This window comes from Passer domesticus, chromosome 5 (genome assembly GCF_036417665.1).
Source record: "Passer domesticus isolate bPasDom1 chromosome 5, bPasDom1.hap1, whole genome shotgun sequence".
In the NCBI taxonomy this organism is placed as follows: Eukaryota; Metazoa; Chordata; class Aves; order Passeriformes; family Passeridae; genus Passer; species Passer domesticus.
Window position 1 is genome coordinate 55,329,569 of NC_087478.1, and position 22,615 is coordinate 55,352,183.

The 22,615-nt window shown below is 38.9% G+C and overlaps 1 protein-coding gene across 7 annotated transcripts in view; it reads left to right on the top strand.

The window, feature by feature from the left end:
- The first annotated feature begins 1,339 nt into the window (after nucleotides 1-1,339).
- Nucleotides 1,340-22,615, top strand: part of PACSIN2 (protein kinase C and casein kinase substrate in neurons 2) — a 53,529-nt gene continuing 32,253 nt past the window's right edge. For 2 of the 7 annotated variants that reach the window (XM_064420595.1, XM_064420596.1), the window contains exon 1: nucleotides 1,455-1,478. The gene's annotated coding sequence lies outside the window, so the exon portion shown is untranslated. The other 5 variants (XM_064420597.1, XM_064420601.1, XM_064420599.1 and 2 more) reach the window with 5 other exon arrangements.

Genomic DNA, 22,615 nt, shown 5'->3' on the forward strand with positions numbered 1-22,615 from the left:
TTGTATATGTCCCCTCTAGTGTGCTGTAAAGAAACCTTGATCTCACATTAGTGAGAGAGACTGTAGAAAACTAAAGTGCAGCTCTGGTCAGAAGTGAAAGAAACAAAAAATTACAAGATGTCTCCTCTCAAATGTGAACTGTTAACTTTCAACACAGGAGAGTGAGGAAAGGGAGACTAGGGAAGGGAGAAATCATGTTCAATCTTAGGAAGTTTACCAACCTGGCCAAATTTCACAGTAATGTTAATAGCAATTAATTCAAATCCATTTGTCAAGGACATTCAGAAGATAAATTTTATCACAGTGTTATGGTCTTAAAATCCTACTCAACTAATCTAAGTGAACTAAAGTTAATGAGTCACAGACTGAGTGAAAGAGTACAGGAAGGCTGGGCGCCGATCTGATTATATGTGGACTTGCATAAGAAATATGGCCAAGAGGAAAGTACTGTTTTGCAGCCCTACCCAGTCATCCGGAGCTTTTGCTGTCCTCGAACCAGGCTCTCCCCAGGGACAGCGCTGGAGGCGCAGCAATGAGAAGGGCAGATGGAAGGGAAGCGCAGAAACCAGCGGCGCAGGCAAAGATTGAAGGGACGAAGGAAGGTCAGGGTGGTGGCGGCCGCTTGAAACTTGAAATAGTTCTCTGTCTAAAACAAATACATCCGAAAGATAAGCGAAGGCGTGAGTAACAGTTCTGATACTGAGCGAGAACCGCGTGGCTCCGCGGAGAGCGGTGTAACCAAACCAGCAGTACCGTGTCAGAGGTGGTCCCTGTCCTTGAGCCCGTGCCCGGGGCAGCTGCGAGCCCGGCCCGGCCCGGCCCTGAGCGGGCGCTCCCGGTGCAGCAGTGCCGACGGAGCGGATCAGCGCCTGCACCACTGCCAGGCGCGGAAAAGTCCCTGACGCTTCCCGGGATCTGTGAAGTCGCTCGCATTTCGCTTCGGAGAACAACATCTGCTTATTCACGGTGCCCCGCCGTGGAAACGGGACACGGACGCAGTGTTATTCCCGCCGCGCCCTGCCACGTTCCGCAGTGCTCCTGTCACGGTCTCCTACACTCGGACACCTGGCTGATTTTGCGGCCGGGCATACCGGGTAGCCGGTGAGCCCGGGCCACCCCCGGGGCAGTCGGAGCCTCCCGGGGTGAGAGCCGGGGGGGCGGGGCCGCGCGCGTGGCTCTGACTGTCCCCGACGGCCACCGGGGAGCGCGCGCCAGCCGCGGGCGCGCGCACCGGGCCTCCCCACCCCCGACGGGGAAGCGACTTTGATTGGCAGTCGCGGGAAGCCAATGGACTGCGGCGGAGCGGAGCTTGCCCGCGCTCTCGGCCAATGGGGAGACGGCTGGGCGGGCGCCAGTTGGCGGGCGGGGGCGGCGGCGCCGAGCGGAGCGTAGGGGTCGGGTCGATTCCGCCGCGCTCTCGCCGTTTCGTCACCCCACCCCCGCCGGGCACGGGCGAAGGGCAGGTCCTGGCGCTGCAGGTGAGGGCCGCTCCTCGTCCCGGGGTCCCGCCTTCGGCAGAGGCTCGAGCTGGCGGCCGGGTTGGAATCCCCGTCGGAGCCGTTGGGCAATGGCGGGCGGTGGGTCCGGGCGGGGGGAGCCGGTGGTGCCGCGGCCGCGCCGGCGGGGCTGCCTGTACTGGGATCAGGCCGAACGGGCCGGCCGGGGGATGACCCCCGGTGAGCCCGCTGGGTGCGGGTCGCCCACCCCACGGCACTGCGGCGGGCGCGGGGAAGGTGAAGCTCTCCTTGCACGGCGCCAGGCGGGAAAGGGCAGGGCCGGGGCTTGCGAGGGATGACGACACTGGCTCGGTTCCTGTAGGAGGGGAGAGCTCCCTGCTCGGGGAAGTTTAGTGACCCACTCGGTGGTGGTGGCGGCTTTGGTTTGGGGAAAAAAAGAAGGTGAGGATGGAGTCCTAAATTTGAGCAGGTGGGATTTTCCTCGCTTTGAAATCCCGGCGGGTAACGATGCTAATTTGGTGGGAGTAGATGTTTCTACGGGGGAGAGTGAGGTTTTAGACAGCTCAGGCCCTCCTGAGTACTGGTAATGACCCAGCTCAGTCAAGCTTCTTGGTCTTGGCGTTGCCGCCTTCTATCTTAACTTTCCCTTTTTTGGCCTATGGAAAGAATCTCCTCATGTCCCAGAGCAAAACGTCTGTGTGAGAGACAGACATCTCTTTATGTGCACTGAGGCTACCTGGTTAGGGAAGAACATAATGGGTACTGTATCTGTCCTCAGCTGTCTCTGCTTGGAGTGGCTCAGAAGCTGATAGATTTAGTCATCCTTTTGCCTGAGCACTAAAGGAAGCCAGAAAGACGCAAGTGGCGTACGCTGTCCTTTGTAAACCGAACATTTTGAAAACTAAATGCAGTCTTGCAGTTTTAAACACTTGAATTATTTGATTAAAACTATAGATTAGCTAGGATAATTTAAAGCTACTTCACCACTCCTTACGTTTCCTATGCCTGTTTGTGTAAGTTTGATAATTTGACACAGTCTGGGGTAAAAAAATGAGCCGTGAATGTGCTAGGCACTTTTGTTTCTGTTGTCCTCCACGACCTCTTGCTTAAGAGGCTGCCCGAGACTGTTCTCTCTTGATATTGGGGAGTGGGGGAGGGATTCCCTTTTTCTAATTGGGATTTCATGCCAGCATCTGTTCAGCTCTTCTTTAAAACCAAAAACCTTTCCCTTTTAAAAGTTAAAGCAGTAGTAGTGCATTATTATAAGAGCCATACTGAAGGCTGCATTATGTAAAGAACTGAGTTTTCATTCTGGTTCAGTGCAACAAAAGGATCATTCTCAAACTAAAAGAATTTGCCAGCTGTTTTTCAGTTGGTCAAAATTTGTTAATTGCATTCTTTACTATTAAGGTTATTAACACTGAACGCTCATGTGGTGGCTGTTTTATACCTGTACCTGCCTGAAATTATACTTTGTCAAACTTGCAATTTGCCTTCAAAGATAGTAGTTCTATTCTGCCAATTATGGCTGAATCAGCTTAAACAGGACCACATATTTGCATAAGGAGCATGTCTGTTCAGCACAGTGCAGCATAATTTTAAAGATCCCTGATCTCTGTTCACCACAGCTTCAGTGTGGTGAGCAGAAGAGGTGTGCAGGTGTCGCCTTGCTGTGACTGTTCTGTGCTAAAGTGCTCCAAACTGCCTTTGGGAAGTAGTTCACAAATCTGGATTTTTTTTTTTTCTTTTTTATGCCTTTGAAATACCATCATAATAAAATGGCTTTTTGATTGTGGTCTATGAATGTTTTTAAACAATGCCTTTAGAAAATACCTAGATGATTTATCTTTCTACTGGGTAGATGTCTGCCTTCTTTTCTTGTGACAAGCCACTTGAATGTTGGTCTGAAATCAGTGAACCTGTTATTTTTACCAGGTGACATGTTTGGATGATTTAGTGTCAGGAATGAGAAGTTTTGTTCTCGTGGTCTGTCTGTGGAGCATATGGACGCCTTTTCCTGCTCTAGAGCTGATTGAGCTGCATGCTTAAAGATGTCTGTATGTCAATTCTGTGCTTCCCTGATTGTGGTTAAAATGAGCCTGAAGGTGACTGTGGGTTGAATAGGTAGCCTATAAATGAAGGCTAAGAAAATTCTGTGTTGATTGCAGGAATTGTACTAAATGCTTAGTCAAAAGTTGCCTGTGCTTGTACAAATTTGTGTTGTAATACAAAGTAGCTAAAAGGTAGCTTTCTGTTTCTGAGTTTGTGTCTGGTTTTCTTAGTGTAACAGCTCCTGGAAAAACTGCATCTTCTCATGCATTTAGCCAGGAGAAGAGTAGATGCAGACTGAAGGTGGTTTTTGGTTTGGTATTTTTAATATATTTTTAAACATCCATATTAACTAATTAATGTGTGCCTTTTTAGTTCTTAAAATATCTGCTTTTTAAAAAAATACTATGATTTAATGACTTTCTTGTTGCCTGAGGCCTGGAATGAAGTATCTAATGCTCGAATTTAAGACTAGTCTGTAAGATTAACAACTTCTTTGTAACATGGGGTTTAATTCAAGCTCTGTCGTAATCCCCAGAACTTCAAGAGGTGACACTGTTCCTTTCAACTAAACCCAGTTACTGATTTTTGACTTAATGCAATGATGAGCTATTCCCAGGAGATGAAAAGGAAAAAGTAGGAACTAAAAGAGTGATGTAACTGTGCTGAGGTAAACTGAGCGAAGTGTTCTGTGATTGAATAGAATGCTGTATTTAATATGAATGTTATATGGTTGGTTGGCTCACTGGGGTTGAGAAGAATAACCTGGAGTGGATAGTAAAACAGCTGCTGTACCCTGTAGTTGATTCCACAGTCTCTATAGTCTAGTTTGTCACAAGACTTGAATGTTGTTCCTTTATGTGTTATCCTTTAAGGTGCCTTGCTGAGGGGAGGGGAATAATCCAAATTTCTCTAATGGTTTGGTCTAAAATCTGCCTTGATGAGTGCTCCTTGGAGTGTGAGGTATTGTGCTTAAGCCACTGGTGCACTTGGTTAGAGTCCTGTGGATCTTGGTGGACAGGATGTGTCAATATTTGAGGAGGTTCCCAGCCCTAATTAGTAAATAGGGGTAGAACTAACATGGCTATTGTAACACTGCACAGTAATGAGCTCCAAGGCAAAAAGAAAATGTCTCTCAGGCTTTAGGTAAGGTGGTTTGGTTCAAATGTTTAGATTATGCAAATACTTAAAAATTGTTCTGGCTTACACAAGGTATTGTAAACATTTTGATAGTATTGGAAAACTGTATCTCAAACAGTTTGGCTTTGAGCCAGTGCATATTGTTAATCCTTTCTGCTTGTGTACGACTGTTTTAAAGAACTAATTCCAAGGTATCTATAGACCAAAAATTTTAAACTACCTTCTTGCCTTTTATTACATACCCTAGTGTATGTAATAGAATAGAGTAGTGAATGACATACTGCAATATAAACAGCAGAAATGGTGCAAATGAGAAATCTCTATGGTATTATTAAATATTTCTTTGACAGGGTTTTGCTGAAACCAGAAAGCCTGGATTTGATGTCATCTTTTGACATAACCTTGTAACTGTAACGTAGTATATGCCCTGAAAATGGGCACCACTCAGACTTTAAGTGACCCTGTGGATGTGAATGTGTGTTCTAAGTATCTTCTATATCTTCTATGCCTATTCTTCTTCTCTTCTAAGTATCTTCTTATGCCTGTTGTGATGAATGTATCATGGAATTCTGCTGTTCTTGCAAGCTCTTAGCTTCTGATATAAAGTAATTTGCTACTAATAAAACTGGCTGACCTTGGTATTACTGTACTGTTCATCCCGAAGTCCTTGTTGCAGAAGTGTGATATTATTTGTTTTATTTTATTGTGTCTTTGTGCATGAATAGCACAAACAGGGCTTATAAGTCTGACTTTCATGTATGATTGTACATTAATCTCTCCCACATACCAGGTAGATCTATTGCCACCTGGTGATTGTAGCAACAAAATGTGTATGTTGACTGGGCTCCAAAAGGTCTAGCAGAGTTTTTGTGCCTGGCATCTCACAGCCGGGGTTTTGGGTTACAAAACCAGCTTGCACAGAACTTCTTACCTGGCATAGCAATAGTAGGTGAACATCAAAATAAGACTTTTTTTAAATACTTTTTTAAAATTCTCAATGGCAGAGGCGCAGCCATACTGATTAACTTTAAAGTAATATGACAAACAATATAATGAGCTGGGGATTTTTCTAATTTCTGACTTAAGTTAAATAAAAGATGCAGAGTGAATATGCATAATATGCCCTTTTTAAAAGAGGTAGTGTGAAGCACAGATTTCAATAAATAATCTGCAGTGAGTCATAGGACAAACGGGACATGGTTTTGGTTTGACTTAAATCTCTCATCCTCTGCCTTAACTGAGGCTTTCTTGGCCATTTGACAGATACTTACCTCCCTGCTGAGTGGAACAATGCTGCTTTGTTTTTGGGAGAAATGATAAATGGATAATAAACAGGTACAAATCTGTTAAATGAACTCTGTATTTAATGGAACCACATGTATGCAATATCAACTTGTACGCATGCTTACTTCCACAGTTCTTGAATAATATTCTCAAAAATTTGTTTTTCTGAAGTGTTCAGGTTCTCTTCATCCCTTAGCAGCTAAAGATAAAAGCTTCAAAACGCATTTTTCAATTACCTGAAATTATCTAAGCGCTCAAAGTAATCCGGTCAACATATAATTGTGCTTAATTTCTAAGTGCTGCTGAACAGCTTGCTTTAAGGTCTAGAGGGAATTCATTTGAAGAAAATTACTCCCGAGTTCTTGATGTGTTGAGTGAGGTTACGGTTCCACTCCAAAATGTGAACACACTGTTTTATATAGGAGAAACTAGGTCACCATTTCTTTTACAGAATTTTTCATTAGTTTTTGTGCGTTAGAGAGCTTCATATAAAGAATGCTGTCAGTCTAGTGTCATTGAGATACAGATAGAAATAAACTGAGTAGTTAGCTTTCCCTCTTTTGGGGAATTAAATTCTTAGAAACTGTTACACCTACACCTGGGTGTATTGCCTTCTCACTGGTTATTATGTTAGAGCTCTGAGAGTTGAGGTTTTTGTTGTTTTTGAAAGCTGGTGCAACTGAAAGTAGTAACAACCAGCACATAAAAAATGATCAACCAATAACTTTTGATTCATAGTGCTGCTTCCCAAAGCACACTTCCATGCTGTCTTAAGCAAACAGAGTTCTAAATGGGAAGTTAAGTGAAAAAAAAAGTTTTATTCTGTTCCTGTGTCATTGCTGTCCTATGGTGAGATGACCATACTTGGATGCCAGCTGCCCACCAAACAACTCTATCACTCTCTTTAACTGGATAGAGCAGAGAAACTATGACAAAAGGCTCACAAGTTGAGATAAGGACAGAGAGATCACGCTCCAGTTATGATCATGGGCAAAATATACTCGATTCAGGGAAATTAACTCATTGCAAATCAAATCAGAGTAGGGTAGTGAGAAATAAACCCAAATCCTAAAACACCTTCAACCAACCCTTTCCTTTTTCATAGGCTCAACTTCACTCCTGATTTTTCTGCCCGAGTGGCACAGGGTGACAAGGAATGAGCATTGCAGTCAGTTCTTCACACGTTTATCTCAGCTACTCTTTGTTCCTCACGCTCTTTCTCTCCTTCTACAGCAGACAGCTCTCCACAAACTTCTCTAACATGAGTTCTGTCAGGCTGCAGTTCTTCACACCGGAGTGCTCTAGTGTGGGTCCTTTCCAGGGGGTCAGTCCTTCAGGAGCAACCTGCTCCAGTGTGGGTCCCCCACAGCGTTGCAGGTCCTGCCAGAAGCCTCTTCCAGCCTGGGCTACCCATGGGGGCACAGTCCCCCTTGAGCTTTCATGGCTCCACTGTGGGGTCCTCCATGGGCTGCAAGTTTGGCTGTATCCCCAGGAGCATGCATTGGAGAAGGCTTTAATGAATAGGCAGTTTTGATATGTGGATCATGCATTAGCATTCTGTAGACATTTTCAGATATTATTATTTAATTAAACAGATTTTAATTGCTGCTGCTCTTAAAAGATGTAATTAGGTTGATTATCCAATTGCTAATAGTATGCAGAAGAAATGCAAAGGAATGATTAATAGACTTTAATCCAGGAAAGAACCATTTGTAATCATCTGCTCTGTTTTGAAAAAGACCATCCATAAGATTTGTGTGAATGGATCCCTGTTGGCATTTGATACATCCACAAAAAAAATTTCCCCTTTAGGTAAAATAGATGTAGAGTCTACCACAACCCTGTTAGGTGCCCAGTTAGCTAATTAGTCTTGCTGCCCCTAACAGGGTAATCTCTCTGATGTATAGTCAGATAATATATACTTCTAGCTGCTACCTAACTGCATTTTATTTATATTCTAAAATTCATTGAGCATGTTCAGCTGAGTGTTCTGCTCCATTTCAGAATTCCTCAAACTTCATGATTAAAATATTAGTTCATATTTATGAGATAGGGAAATTAAACTTTGTCTTATACAGCCCAATGTGAATTGCAAATTAGGCTCTTTATGTTGTGCTCATTTCAGCAAACAGTCCAGATAGGTTTGTCAGCACTGATTTTGGTCTTATTTTATATTTCCTCAGGTTTTTTTGAAATTTGTCTGGGCAGCAGATCAGTCATGATTCCTGATCTGTTCACAGGTCACCAATAATAATGGTAAATAGCTTGGCAGTAACTTGATTAACACATCCAGCTTTGTAATATTTCTTGACTCTGTCTTTTCAGGGCTCAAAACAAATGTAACATCAGACTGAGCTTGTGTTATTCTGTATCTTGATCAGAAAAACTAAACCATCACTCAGTATGGTGTCCTCATAAAAAAGAAAGTGATGCTAAGGATTTGGTTGTATAGTATCTTTGTTTTTACTATGTAATAATAATTATCAACTTGGTATGCTGAGATGCAATCTCACTTGTTCTGTTTTAATTGACTTATCTTGGTTCTGGCCAGGATGGGTTAATTGATGCAGTAGGCAGGAGGGGCATGGCCAGGACCTGGAGGTTATTCTGTACCACATCAGGTACAGATGGGGGGCAAGGCTCCCTTCAGGAGCATGAAAGAGGGAATGCCTGGTCATTGTCAAGGTGTTTCTTTGTTCTGAGCCTGCTAGAGCATCCCAAATAGTATTTTAAAATTCTTGAATAAACCTGGTTTGGGCTCCTAAGTCCTTTTAATTGCTAATTTGAAGGCTGATAATCATACCACTCAGATAAGGTTATTTGTCAACATTCATCTTCTGCCTTGTTATTACATTAAAGTGAATGATAGCATTATTATGAAGGTTGTTACAGTAAGGAGCTTTATAGTTGCAGTCTACCAATACAACTATTTCTGTGTTCATTCTGCTATCTTCTGTCATTTCTAGCTTTTGTTATATTTGTTACTATGAACTTGCCCTCTTTTCCACTTTACATAGAGGTGTTTCTAAGGTAATGTGGTTTTCTTCTTCTAATGTGGCTTTAGGGACAGCTATTAAAAGAAGTCTTGTGTAATTATCTGTTATTCTCATATTGTGTAGTAATATAAAAATAATACTGAAGTAATATTGTTTTATCAGATTGCCGAAGCTGAGCTTCTTAGGACAGGATGACTTCTAGTTCTGTCATCCATTCTCTTTTGAGGTATGGATGCATGGAGTGCCTGCATGGTGAATGCAATGTGCTGTTTGAGTTAGGATACTGTCACCTATAAATCCCATACAAATTTTGTAGTTGGGAAGGTGAAACATGGGGGGGACCCAAGGGCCCCACAATAATGTTCCATTCTCCTTCCCACAGCAGCTCGTTGCAGAAGGAGCTGTGTGTGCTGTGTTGTGCAGTGTGCATTAGTGGCCTCTAGTGGATACCACTTAGTGCTGGTGTGATGCAGAGGCTCTGTGGAGTATTAAGTGTTCTTTAAAGTTGCTAATATTTCAGATGAAAAATGAATATTATTGTGAAATGTCACCACTCATTTCTTGACCAGTCCTTTCTCTCTACATAACCACATACAAGCTCTTCAGCTGTGTGACATGTACAGTGAAGTTTGTGTTATTAAATGGTCTTGATTTATGTTCCCAAAGGCAATAATCTCTTGTATGCCTGCTGCTTACACATAAGCAATGAAAAAATCTTTTTGCCTTTCTTTCAGGGTGCCAGCCTTTTCTGAAGGGGATCTTGTGTGTGATCTGTGTACTTGCCTATTTGTGTTAGCATAACATTTTGTAGCTTGTTAAACTGACTCCAAAGTTTGTTGCTGCTTCTACTCACAGTGATAAGTTACGTCAAAACCAGTGATAGTCTGTGTTGTGACTAAAACAGGAAATGAGTTTTTCACTGGTACTCAGCTATTTGTTTTTGCTATGTGCCCCGTGGTGGTTGTGTTTGTCTGGCTGTGCTGTGTCTCAGCTCGGTTCTTTGGTCCACCAAGAAACTTTTATTTTTGCAAAGTCATTTTCAGCTGGATAAATCTTAGCACCTGACTTCCCAAACAGAATCAATGGCATAGGGATGGGCCAGGAGGGATGACTGGGGATGTGGCACAAACAATATCAGAATCACTGTCAGTGGAATGAATTTATGCCATAACAAAGTGATCAGGCTATATAATGAGCTATGGAGTACAATGAATGATTTCTGTAAAGTTGACCTGTAAAGTAAATGTTGAATGTAAACAGATGTTTTTATAATCAAATGCATGCCAAAGGTGGTCAGGTGTAATAAAGAAAGGAAATTGAATGGATATAAATGCAACATTGCTGTTTGCCCTGGCAGCTGAAGCTGTGCTACCTGAACTGCTGAAATACAACTGAGGAAGATGTGACTCTTCTTGACTCACACTCTACCCTTACACTGTCTACTTAATGGAATTGCAAATATGCTTGAACTTGTTTATTGATTTTTATCAATTTTAAATGTATAGGTGAATAGAAAATAAGTATAAAATTATATTCAATTCATCAATTTAAAGGTAAACTTGTAGGTGTTCTCTTGATTGTTTTTGCTTTAAATATTTTGGAGTGGAAGACAACAATTGAAATACTTTTTAAATTTAAACAAGTTCCAAGTGGAAAGGAGCCAAAAGTCCTTGCCTTTTTACTTTTAGAATATTCACTTGTAAATAATGTCAGTGTTTCTAAGGTTTAATGCTGATATTTTATTCTTACGTAATGAAATACAGTATTTACAGAAAAAAGTGAATGCTTAATAATTGTTTAGGAAATTATTTAGATTAATCTGTTCGCATATTATTGTTAAACTAAGTGTTGAAGAAGTAGCTTTGAATTTCAATTCAATATTTAATTTCCAAAATTGATGCAATTTTGTGCAAAGAATGAAGTGTGTTTTTATAATGTTAATATTGTCTTTCCTTTTTTTTTTTTTTGTTTTTTATTCTCCCTGGGTAAAATCTGGGTGTACAAAACCCCATGCCATTGCTATAATTTCCTAGACTGACAAACTGCTTCCCTACCTTACTAAAACTTCCTTGGGTTTGTGTTTTTGGGTGTTTGGTTTTTTGTGCTTTTTGGTTTTGTGAGGGTTTTTTTGTTAATTTGGTGGATTTTGTTTAGGTTTTGTTGGTTTTGAGGTATTTGTTTGCTTTGGTTTTGCTTTTTTTTAGAATTATTGGAATTCAAGAAGTAGATTTAGTTGGATTACTTTTGTTCTGGGATACTGTCCAATCTGCTTTCTTGGCTATTCTGAGTGAAGTACTATACCAGCAGATTTATTTTTCTTTAGGCAGGTGCTTAGGTTGGCTATCAGAGAACATCTTAGAACAGTTGCAGAAAATTTTGTGGTTTTCTTTGTTTAATTGTTGTCTGCACTGGTAAAGGTGCCTGGGATATCATGAATGTCTTGTCTCTTCATTGAGCTAGGACCAAATTTATTAGTTATGTTCATAGACACAAACTTGAAGAAATTAAAGGACAATCCATATAGTTTTAAGTGATCTGTATGTGAACCTTAAAATTTACTTGAAATGAGATTTGATCATAAAATTAGTTTGAATTTGGCTAAGAAATTCTTTGTCCAGAGTAGTATATAGGCAGCTGCTTCTGCTTTGGCTGGTTGCATCCCTAGATCAGAGAGCAACATGTGGATTTATTCTGTATTAAATGACTGTATTTTTAGCTCTTGGTTTAGCATAGGCTATTTCGTAGTTTCTGGTAGAATGTAAATCCTGTGGTGTGTGATGGCATGAGTAAAATCTGTGCTGTGCAATGTTAATGGTTGTCAGGTCAGTCCCAAACAGATCCATAACTGATAAATAAATGAAACAAGTATCATACAATGATTCTGAATTTATTTTGGGCTATGCAAGATAACCTATAGTTTCTATGCTTTATACTTTGATTAGTATGATAAAATATGATGTTGTGTTTCAGTCTACAGAGATCCATTTTGCTGGGGTTTTTTACTAGCCCTGTATAGAAACTAAAACTGTGATTGGAGATCTCCCCTTTATGCCTCCTCCCCTTTCTTGCAAAAGAGGCTGGCAGATAGGAAGCACCTTTGTTTCTACTTGTTAGGCATTGGAGAAACACTTTGTGTAATTAAGGAAAAGTAGTACTAAATTTAGCATGTAATTAATGTGTTTCTAAACAAAATTACTAGTTTTACAGTAATAATTTTAGAAGTTTCTATGTCACTGCAAAGGTGTCTTACTGCACAGCAGGAAAGAAATGAACAGGTGTGGAGGTTTTCAAGTACATCTAAAGGTATATTATTTGGTTTGTGCTTTATTTTTTTGCATTTGCAGTATTTATTTCACATATGGATTATTTCATACATATGGACAAAATACTATGTTTTCTGAGTGAATAGTGCTATCCAGTGTAATATCTTTTGATATTATATGTCTGAGTTGTGAATGATGCTAGTATTTCAGTTTTGAAGTTTATAGTGTGTTTGGGTTTTTTTAATTTTCAGGGTTGTGTAAAGCATCTAATTTATCTGTACTCACTAGAATGCAATTTATTAGGTAGGAAAAATACCATCAAAATCTGTTGCACAAATTTGCTCTTTAAAGCTGAAGATTTTATAAGCACACCACAAAATATGTTTTGAATTTGCCAAGGAAAAAGGTATCACATTAATCCTTCTATTTTTTTACTGTAGTTATAGAATAGTTAGAGAACAAAGTTATGTAATCTCATTTCAGGGGAAAAAAAAGCTTTTATGAACGTCTTGTGAAACTCTCTTTGTAATGCAATACCAATTAACTTGTGCAGTGTTCAACACTGCAAATGGGGAGAAATAGGCAATGTAGAACTTACAGCTCTTGTTAAATTGCTTTGTCAACTGTTGTTGCAATCCTCCAGGAATTTTCACATTGCTTCCCAGAATGAATTAAATTTGAGCTACTTTCTGTATTTATGCAGCTGAAGCGGCTCAGGAGAATTACTGGAATGTGCAAAGAATAGCATATTGCACCTAGGCTTTGACGTTAGAGTTTGTGTAGCTGTGAATACTGAAAGTGCTCCTGGAAGTCCAACCACATAAGCTTAAAAAGACATTTATATCTTGTTTCCCAGTTGTTTTTCTGTCCTAACGTGGGGGGAAATCATCTCAGGTCAAAGACAAGTACAAGTAGGGATTTGGCATATATATGTCAAATATATAAAATGAAAATGCAACAGCTTGGAGTTTTGTCTGAAGCTAGGCTGCTGAAACTTAAATATTCAAGCAAGAAGTTAGGTATTTGAAAACTCATTTAAGAATTTGTTATTGATTCCTTCTGGTTTTCTCTGGAATTCAGAACTTGATACAGAATTGTTATCTGTGTTGAGCTGAGTAAGCCTTATGGAAGTAACTTGCCTCCAAATCCTGAAATCATTGAATATATTCTGGAATATTACTGCTGAAATGCCCTAACTAGAGGACTGTAAAATATTAATTTAGAGGTTTTCAAATTTTGCACAAGCTTTCAGTGCCTTTATCTTATAGGCAAAAGTGCTGGCTTTGTACTTGGATATATTGGATCCCTTGAGCCTGAAGTTTTTCTCAAAGCTAAAAGGAGCATTCCTGTATAATTGTGTCCAGATTACTTTATATCAGTGACATTAGGAGGAACTTTTTTCAAACTTGTCTGTGCTGGTGCTGTCTTCCATTGACTTTCACCTTTCCAGACACAAGAAAATGGGCAGTGGTGATGCATTTTGATTGTTAGTTGGAACCATGGGGGGAGTTATTAAAAGTAACTTTAAAGCTAATTTTGCTAGGACTTAGTCACAGCTGTGAGCCAGCATTAAACCTGTTCAAACGGCCTTCTTTATTGCTGCACTATTTTTAGGTTGAAAAGGCTATCTTTAGAAACTTCTTTATTTGGTGAATCATGTAGGGATATAGTTCATATATTCTCACACAAGCATTCAGGGAGAACTTTGAAAAAACCGTAGGACTCTTCTGATATTGCATAACAGTTATGCTGCAGTTTTAAATTATTCCAGATGATTACCATTATCATTACTGAGAGCCTCAGAGTGAAAACCAACAGAAGATTTGTGTGGCAACTATTGTATCTTCTTCTAGAAAAAGTGCTTACAGCTGAACTGCAGGTGGATGTTCTAACAAAATGTTGGCTAGACTGCTTTGGTGTTATTAAAATTCTTCAATTTGTGTATCAATAAGAACAGACACACAAATATTTCTGAAAGAACAGGTGCCTTCCTTTGAAAGGAGTTTTAGGTGTCAGTGGTAGAAATGCAAATCTGAAATAGTTTGGATTTAGAGCTTTATGTCATGCCAGTGGATGTTACAATAAAAATATGTTCATGTGATAAGGAGCAGGTAGTTATACCAGGACATACCATGGCCAGGACAAAGACTAATTGTTGAGTATGTGTGTACCAAATGAGTGGTTTTTCTAGCCTAATTACTCGAGTATTTGCAATTTATGTCATGCAGAATGGACCACAGTGAAAGACCTATGTCATTACATGAATTAAGTATAGTGTGAACTTTTTGTGTTGTACCAGTACCATAAAATTTGTCTTCGCATATTAGAATTCGTAGTTAAAGGATTAGTGAATGGCTTTGGCTGCAGGATTCATCTGTGTAGCCTTGTACTTCAGCATAGGAAAAAAGAAAAATGGAGTACAGTTGTGTGTGTGCAAAAGGTAAAAAAGCAAACTAAATGTAACTGGCCATGAGAATGACACTGTTGCTTTTGTCTTTCAGAAGTTGAGTGATGTCTTGTGAATTGGTAGATAATTGATTGTAGAGTCCCCACCACTGAACACTTTGAAGCTTTGATTGGACAGGTGCTGGGTAATCTCAGCAAGGCTCCCTTTCCCATGAAAGATTGGACTAGAGAGGTCAGGCTGCTGCACAGTTCTGTGATCATCATAACTTGACAAATACTCAGCTGAAGTATTTCTTGTGGGATCTGATTACTGTAGAAAAGTGTGGCTGTTGAACACTCTTTGAAGAGATGTTGAATAGTCCAGCCTCATCTGCTCCCAGGATTAATTTTCAGGATCCTGTGACCCTCACAATAATCCTCATCTTTTCCCAATTTCATCAGTTATTGTGTCAAATTCCCAATTAAAATCTGGCTTTAAAAATGCAAACAGGTCTAATGTTTATCTTCTGTGGACCTGAAAAGTAATGGACTTTTTTCCTGATGAAAACAAAGTCTGCAAGACTGTCCTCTGTCACAGTTAACTAGATCATCAATAGTCAGACTCAAATGAGCAGAATTTCCAGTGCTAAAGTGTCACTGGTCCATGACAGGATCAATAAACATTAGCCTTCCTTGGTTTGAAATTGACATTTTCAGCTGGAATTATGGCTACAGGCTTTTTAAGATAGTGTGATAAATATAAAGTAGATATGAAGGTATCATGAAATATACTGAATTTTCAAATTGTTCATATCTCTTATAAGGGGAAACGGTAGGCAATTTGTTGGAAGGTGCCAAGAGTTGGACGTTTTATTTTCAGTTTTATAAATCACAAGATAGAGAATAAATGCATGTTGTCTAATGAATCAAGGTTATTAAGCTCTTGAATACTCTACATAGCAAATTCTTTACCAATGCTCTTTTAGAAGTAAAATATAGCTGGTTTTTAAGTGTATTGTCTATTTTTATAATTTTGGATAACTGATGCATCAGCTAGATATTTTGTCTTGGCGAAGCAGCTCTTTTATCCTTCAGATATGGACAGTTGCACAGATTTTTTTTCAGTATAAAATGAATTTCAAGTTAAACACAAAAGGAAAGAAAGAAACTTCTATAGGAGTATTTGTCTGTGTACTCTTCAGATATTATACCACAGGTTAATAATACTTAATGACAAGAAAACCCTTACAGCTATACTCACCATCTCTCTTTTGTGCCTTTAGTCTTCTCTTTTTAAATTGCACATCTGTCTTAAACATGACTTTGCCTGCTCTGAGATAACCTTAGTAGATACTCCAGAGTATAGTTTTTAAATATTTTTTACAGTTGTTCCTTCATGTGCTCTCTACCCTTAAGCTTTGGGAGTAAGGACAAACCAACTTTGAAAAAGCTTTTGTTGGAGCCATGATTGTGTGAAGGTTCCTTGTGACCCTGACTCTTCAGCTGTTGAGCTGCCTTTAGTGTTAATGAGCTCATGGCTGGAGTTACTAGAGGGATTCTCTTTGTGGGTTTGAGAAAATTCTCGCCTTCTCCAGAAAGCTTGAAGTGACCAAGGAGTTATCATGGGTACTGTTTATTACTAGAGGAGGAATTAGCTTTGTGGGTTTAGGAGATTTTCTGGAGGTAGGCCTACTTTTTCTCACAATGTTTATATATTAAGGCTTTAAGCTTCAGAACTAGAAGTGAGAAATGTCTGTGCTTAAGTTTCACAGGTGTTCTCAGCTGAAATGTTCTTGACTTGAATTGTGATGCTAAAGAGTGTGATTATGAAAAGTATCATATGTATTGCTTGTAAAATATTATAAATAATATCTTTCTGTATGCAATTTCTGTCATGTTTTCTTAATTGTCTAATGCTTTTTTCTGCAGTATTTCCAAGTCTTATATATCTATTTTATTCTACCATAAGATAAAGATAGGTCAATGTGAAATTTATTATTTGTTGAATAAGCACATCAGTTGGTTTTCTTACTCTTGGGGAAATAGAAGTCTTATTTTCAGTTAAACTTGGAAGGTATTTCTCTATAATTGAAGCTTTCATCTTGCAGCTGTTTCAGCTGTTGAATAATTTAATCCTTTTTTTGATTCCTTTGCTGCTCAGCCTCTTAACTGACAAGCCATATGGAGATACAGCTTTATAATGACAGTCATATGTAGACAGGTGACTCATTTCAATAACCACAAACTATTGTAGAGCACTGGCTATTATTGTGAGCAGGGACACAGAGCCCTGCCCACAGTGTCATGGTGCAGTTCTGTCTCTGTGCACTGTCACCCCACCCTGGCCTTGGACAGGCACTGGATATATCCCAGCTGTCATCTCAAATACAAACCTTGGGAGACAAATGTGTGATGGAACCTAGTGAGACAGTCAAGCTGAATTCAGAAGCATGAGATCACTTGCTAGTCATAGGTAGTAAAATCCCTTGGATGTGGACCCTGGTAGTGCCTTTTATAAGATGACTGAAAATCTCAATGTGTTAAAAACAGCTCTAGGCTAAAGCTCTAGTTTATATATGGGTTTATATATTTGTGTACATATAGACCGTTACATATATGTTTTATGCACAAAGTACCTGTTAGAATTCCAGCTCAAGCTGTTCCTTTTGAGCGTGTGCAAGTTGGATGTTATAATTCAGAATGATTTTATTACATGATACTGACTTTGGTCTGTTGAGATTGCTTCATGTTATTATGCATAATGCAAAAATACCAATTGAATTCTATTTCCACTTAAAAGATGATGTTGCATTTGAATATAATGGCTCTAGACTTTCTGGAGTCTAACATTAAGCAGTTTTGTGGAATCATGTGTGGAATGATTTGTAGTACACTAAATAGGTTAAGAAATTTGATCACTTTATTCTGAAGCTATTTGTGCCTGCTTTTCTCAGCTGTTACAACTATCATACGGCGATTTTGTGAGTGTGGGTGTTACTGACATGTGAGTTAAGTTAAATTCAGAAAGAGAAAAGGTGTGTTATTGTACCTTTAGTAGCAATTGATTGAGAATCCTTGTGTAGCCATTTAAAATTCTGAAGTTAGCAGCATATACGACAAGAAAGGCAGTTGTGTAATTCCTGCTTTTACTAAGACTTTGTTTCAACACTGTGATCAGCTTTAATCTTATTTGATGTAAGTCTTGTGTGCTTGAATTTTCAATAGCAGGATCTTTCAGACTTTGCCCTTGAGAGAGCACTAAATTGAGCTTGGTTGGGGTTATCTACTTTTCTTTTTTCTGCTTTTGATTGTTTCCCATATGCAGGTTACATTCTGCTGTTTCAGTGCTCCACAGTCAGTGGTGGCACAGCTTTATTAACTGCAAAAACACAATGGTGATGGTGCGAGCAAGAACTGTCAGCTCATAGGGCCTCTTGTCCCACTTCCTTGAACTTCAGTCCAATTTAGATTACAGAGTAGATGGCTGACCTACTTGTACTTGGATCAAGCATTAATTTAAAATAAAAAACTTTCCTTTTCCTGAAAAGTGGCAGCAGGGTAGAAAAGACTACTCTTTATGAGGTTAGTTGACCAAATTTAAGCATTCATTTCACATGTTTAGGGGTTCTACATTTCAGTGATTTGTGTGTTTGAGAGATGTGTAAGGTCACATAACATGTATCCAGATTGCTGAAGATCATGGGGAAGCCTGGCTGCTCTGCTTTCTTTTCTAAACCCTTAATAAGATTAGTGAAACCTTCACGAACCAAAGAAAAACTCTCACCTTCTCCCTTGCCTAATCTGGATCTCATGTCCCTCTTTTACAGCAGCACCTTGTTTTGCACACTGAAAACTCTTGATTTTTCAGTTGCATTAGGGTAAAATTAGGTGTAAGTGTACTGTATGCGTTTTTTAAAAACCCCAAACAAACCAAAACAAACAACTCACCCTTTCTGTCTTGCTTGTCAAATTGCATATATAGGGAAGGCCATAAAATATGATCTCTGATGCTAATTTAAGTATGATACTTCCAGGTAGTTTAGACCAATGAGTTTAGTACTGATACATGGTAAGGAGCCAGTTCATTATATTTATTAAAAAAAAAAAAAAAAAAGACATGTTTTTAGGGATTGTTTAATTCTACTAAGTCAGCAACTTGTGTTTTATAGATTACTGAGTTGAAAGTAGAGGTCTTCTGACCTTGTTGCAGTAATTACCATTTCAGGACCAGAAAATTTAATTGCCTAGAAGCATGAGAAGTCCTGGCTAAAGTTTACCTCAGATTCACTAAGCTGTAAGTCTGTTTAAATAGAATTCAAAAGTCTCTTTTCAGTGACCATGACTGATCTTAGTTAATGAAACTAAGTATTGAGTAACCCTCTCTCCAAATTTAACACAGCCAAGCGATTTAAATTCTCCTAATAATTCTTTTGAAACTGCATTCAGTTTGCTTTAAAATCTGAATTAGTCTTATTTAATCTTAAATATTAAATACAGTCACATGCTCTTTTGTGCTGTTACAGTATAGCATTGATTTTAAGCACTTGAACAGATCTTTTATTGTTCCTAAAAGAATAATTACATATTCAACTTACTGTAAAAAGGATAGTTGAAGTTAAATGTGGTTGTTTTCTGTGGTTTTCTTTCTGCATTTATGAATTGTATTCTGCAGAGGTCTGTACATTTTGTATCAGTTCCAGAAATGAAACTGATGAAATAGTGCATAATCTGATGACTGTAACAGCTGAAAATGTTGCTTTTAAGTTGTAAGGCCATCTTCTTTAGCAGTTTTTACATTGATAGTGTTTCCCCCAAGTGCTGAATTACTCTTTAATGTATTTTGAGAGTCAAAGAATGTTGCATGATGATTTGACCTGCTTTTTGTAAGCAGGGCTATGGCAGTAAGGGGATAATGCCTGCAGAAAGAATTGGTAATTAGGGAAACTACTGTTTAAAGCCTTTTCATAGCTTTGATGTGAGCCAACAGTTATGGGAGTGGTCATTTAATTTCCACTTTAGGGTACAAATCCTGGGGTACAGTTCTTTGCCAGCTTCGGCTGTCCCTTGAGCAAAAGCTATACTAGCAATGAATTTCTGGTGTTATAGGCTACTTGTGTTGAGGATCTAGCCTAGAAAATTGTTGGGTTTGCTTACTAGAGAACAATCCACTCAGCTCCAAGGAGTTTTGTGTGGAAATGTGATGTCTCTGTACTGTTTATATCAAGTATAACATGAAAACATGGTGGTCTGTTACTTTATTGTCTGGGGGGAGGGCTTCTCTTTCACCTTCAGCAATGTCTTCCTGAAATACTCTGTAGGAAGGTCTGTTACTCTTTGTGCTTTCTTTTTATCCATGGTAAGGAAATGATCACTTGCCCTTTTCCTTTTCTTTATATCTCCAAAAAGTGACAGAAAAATTCACTAGTACTTGAAGAGTTCACAGATTTTCGTGGGTTCACCCGTGCAGGTTCCCCTGCCCCAGTCAGCCTTCCTAGTTTTTGCCAACCGTAGTCTTCTGTATCTCTCTAAGATAAGCAGAAAATAGGGTATTCTGGCATGTTGTTAATACACAGACTTCATTTCTAACAGTGATTTAGGCTTTGGAAACAAGCCTGTGTTAAAGAGCAGGCTGAATTTGGTTCAAGTGAGGTATCTGAATTGGTTCTTTCCTCAAGTTAAGACAAGTAGCTCCTCAGTACAATCTTCAGATTCAGGAAGACTGCCCTGTTTCACCTTCATTGAAGGGTTTAGATATACTTCTATTCAATGCATGTCAGTATTTCATTAATTAATACTACAGCCCTGTATTTCCTGAGATGGAAAAGTACAGCTTTTGACTATGAAACACTGAAACAACACATCTGTTTCCTAAGTGACGCATCTGCAAAGTGTGCTTACGTGTTTCACTGAAATATTTAAAAATACTCTCCTCCACTGAAGCCAGTTGTATGATTAAAAATCCTTTAAAATGGGCCACCCATGGTCTTACCTAAAGGTTATAGTACACCAAAATATTCAGCTTTGCATAATATACAGAATCATATTATGACTGAAAACCCTGTGTTATATTGAGTGCTGCACTGTGGAGGGGGGAGGAAAGACATTAGTTTGAGCTACAAGGTTTTCATCAGCACACAGGAAGTGCTAAAGTACATGCTGATGAGAGAATTGTGTTTGTGGAAATGGAGGTTGGGCAGTGCTGTGCAGGTACTGTGGTTTTCTGTGCAGTTATGCTGCCCAGCTCCATAGCTGGAAAAAATATAAGTGAATTAAGGCATGACTTTTCAAGTAAATATCTTGTGAACAGAATGTGGAATGACTTTCCAAACAACTGTGGTAGTTGTTTTTCCTACCAAAATGTACTCTACTGTGTCACAGCTGATACAAAAGTATTTTTGGCTGAGTGTGTTGATTTGCAATGTTTGTTTGAATGTCAGGGGGTGTGCTTATCATGTTTGACTGATGGCATTGGGCTCATACAGCCTGCTGTCCACAACACACATCCATTTCTAGAATGGTTATTGTATTGCTTTTATTTATGTCCTTTTCTGGGATTTCTGTTTTGAAGTAGAGCAGTGTTTAGTTCGTAAGTTTTTATGTCTGAGGCAGTGTTTCTTGTAATGTTCTATTTTGCTTTTTAATTACAGACCATTATAGAACAGTTGTGTATGTGTCACTGCTCTCTGCAACTGTTTTTTCAGTGTGGCTGTGAATGCTGTTTCATGGTTCCTCTCCTGGAGAATCCATCAATATCACTGCTATGCACTCCCCTTGTTTTGTTGTAAAATTCTACTAAAACTAAATATGACATATATATGCTTTAGATATTTCTCTTGACATTTTACAAAAATAACTTTTCATTATGAGTGTATATAGCAAGCCATCTAATTCCCCACTAGATTAGGGAATTAAAGGGTCAATTATTTATTTTTAAAAGTATCTGGACACTTAAAGATTTCTTGTTAACTAAATGCTTGCAAAGTGTAATTTGCAAGTTGAAGATATGTGGTCTTTTGCTGCCTTCATGCTTTTTTTGAAACAAACCTAAAAGCATATTTATCTTAATTTTATTTATTTAGTAGGGATGGCAAGATATTATGCTTAATTTCATTTTGGGAGACTTTGACAGGACATATAAAAGAGTGTGTGATGTCGCAGGTGTTACAAAAGTGAACATTCTGAAAGGGTGAAGACCTGTAATTAAATTAAAGTTCTTCCTGCACATTATCATTTTAATCACTTGATCCTAAACTGTAGAAAACCTCTGATTTGAAAAATCGAAGAATATTTTTAATGTTATTTTAATTGACAAATAATCCTGAGTTCTTCAGCTGGTTTTCTGGCAAAATTTACTCAAAGGCAAATTTTATGCACTTTTTTCCTTGCAGTGAAGAAAACATTAATGTGGATTTTTTCCTTCATACCTCCAGATTAAAAATATGTATAATCTGAAAATATTAAGGTTTGTTTTAAATAGATGCAAATATTTTAAAGCTCCCCACATCACTTCATCAACTTTGCATCTTAGCTGATATATCTATGCCATTTAAAGCATGTGTTTTGCATTGTTAATAATTTCTGTGGTCAGTGTCTAACTTTAAATAAAAACCTCTGCAAAGCCTCTGAAGGCAATTAATAGCTTCCTTGGTTAGAACAAAAAGTGCACAATTAAAATAATACACCTACATGCATTGGCTTGTCAAGCTGAGAATAAATAATAATTTTTCCCCAAAGTCAGTGTTGCTGTTTCAGGTATCTCCTGGTTAATTGGAAAAATGCAGAGGGAGGCTCTGCTGGCAGCATGTCTGAGCTCTTGGGGATGGTTAGGTCATGAATGTGCAAAAAACCAGCATGTGTAACGGCAGCATGTCTAACCAGCATGTCTTGCCACTAATTATTGGGAGGGAGGACAGGAGATAAGAACTGCTAACTCCAGGGCTCTGCCAGTCTTCTTTGGAGTGTGAGAGCAAGGTTTTATTTTACATGGATGAAATAAAATGTGCAGGCTAAGAGTCTTCTTGAGAACGTTGGGTTGTTGCCT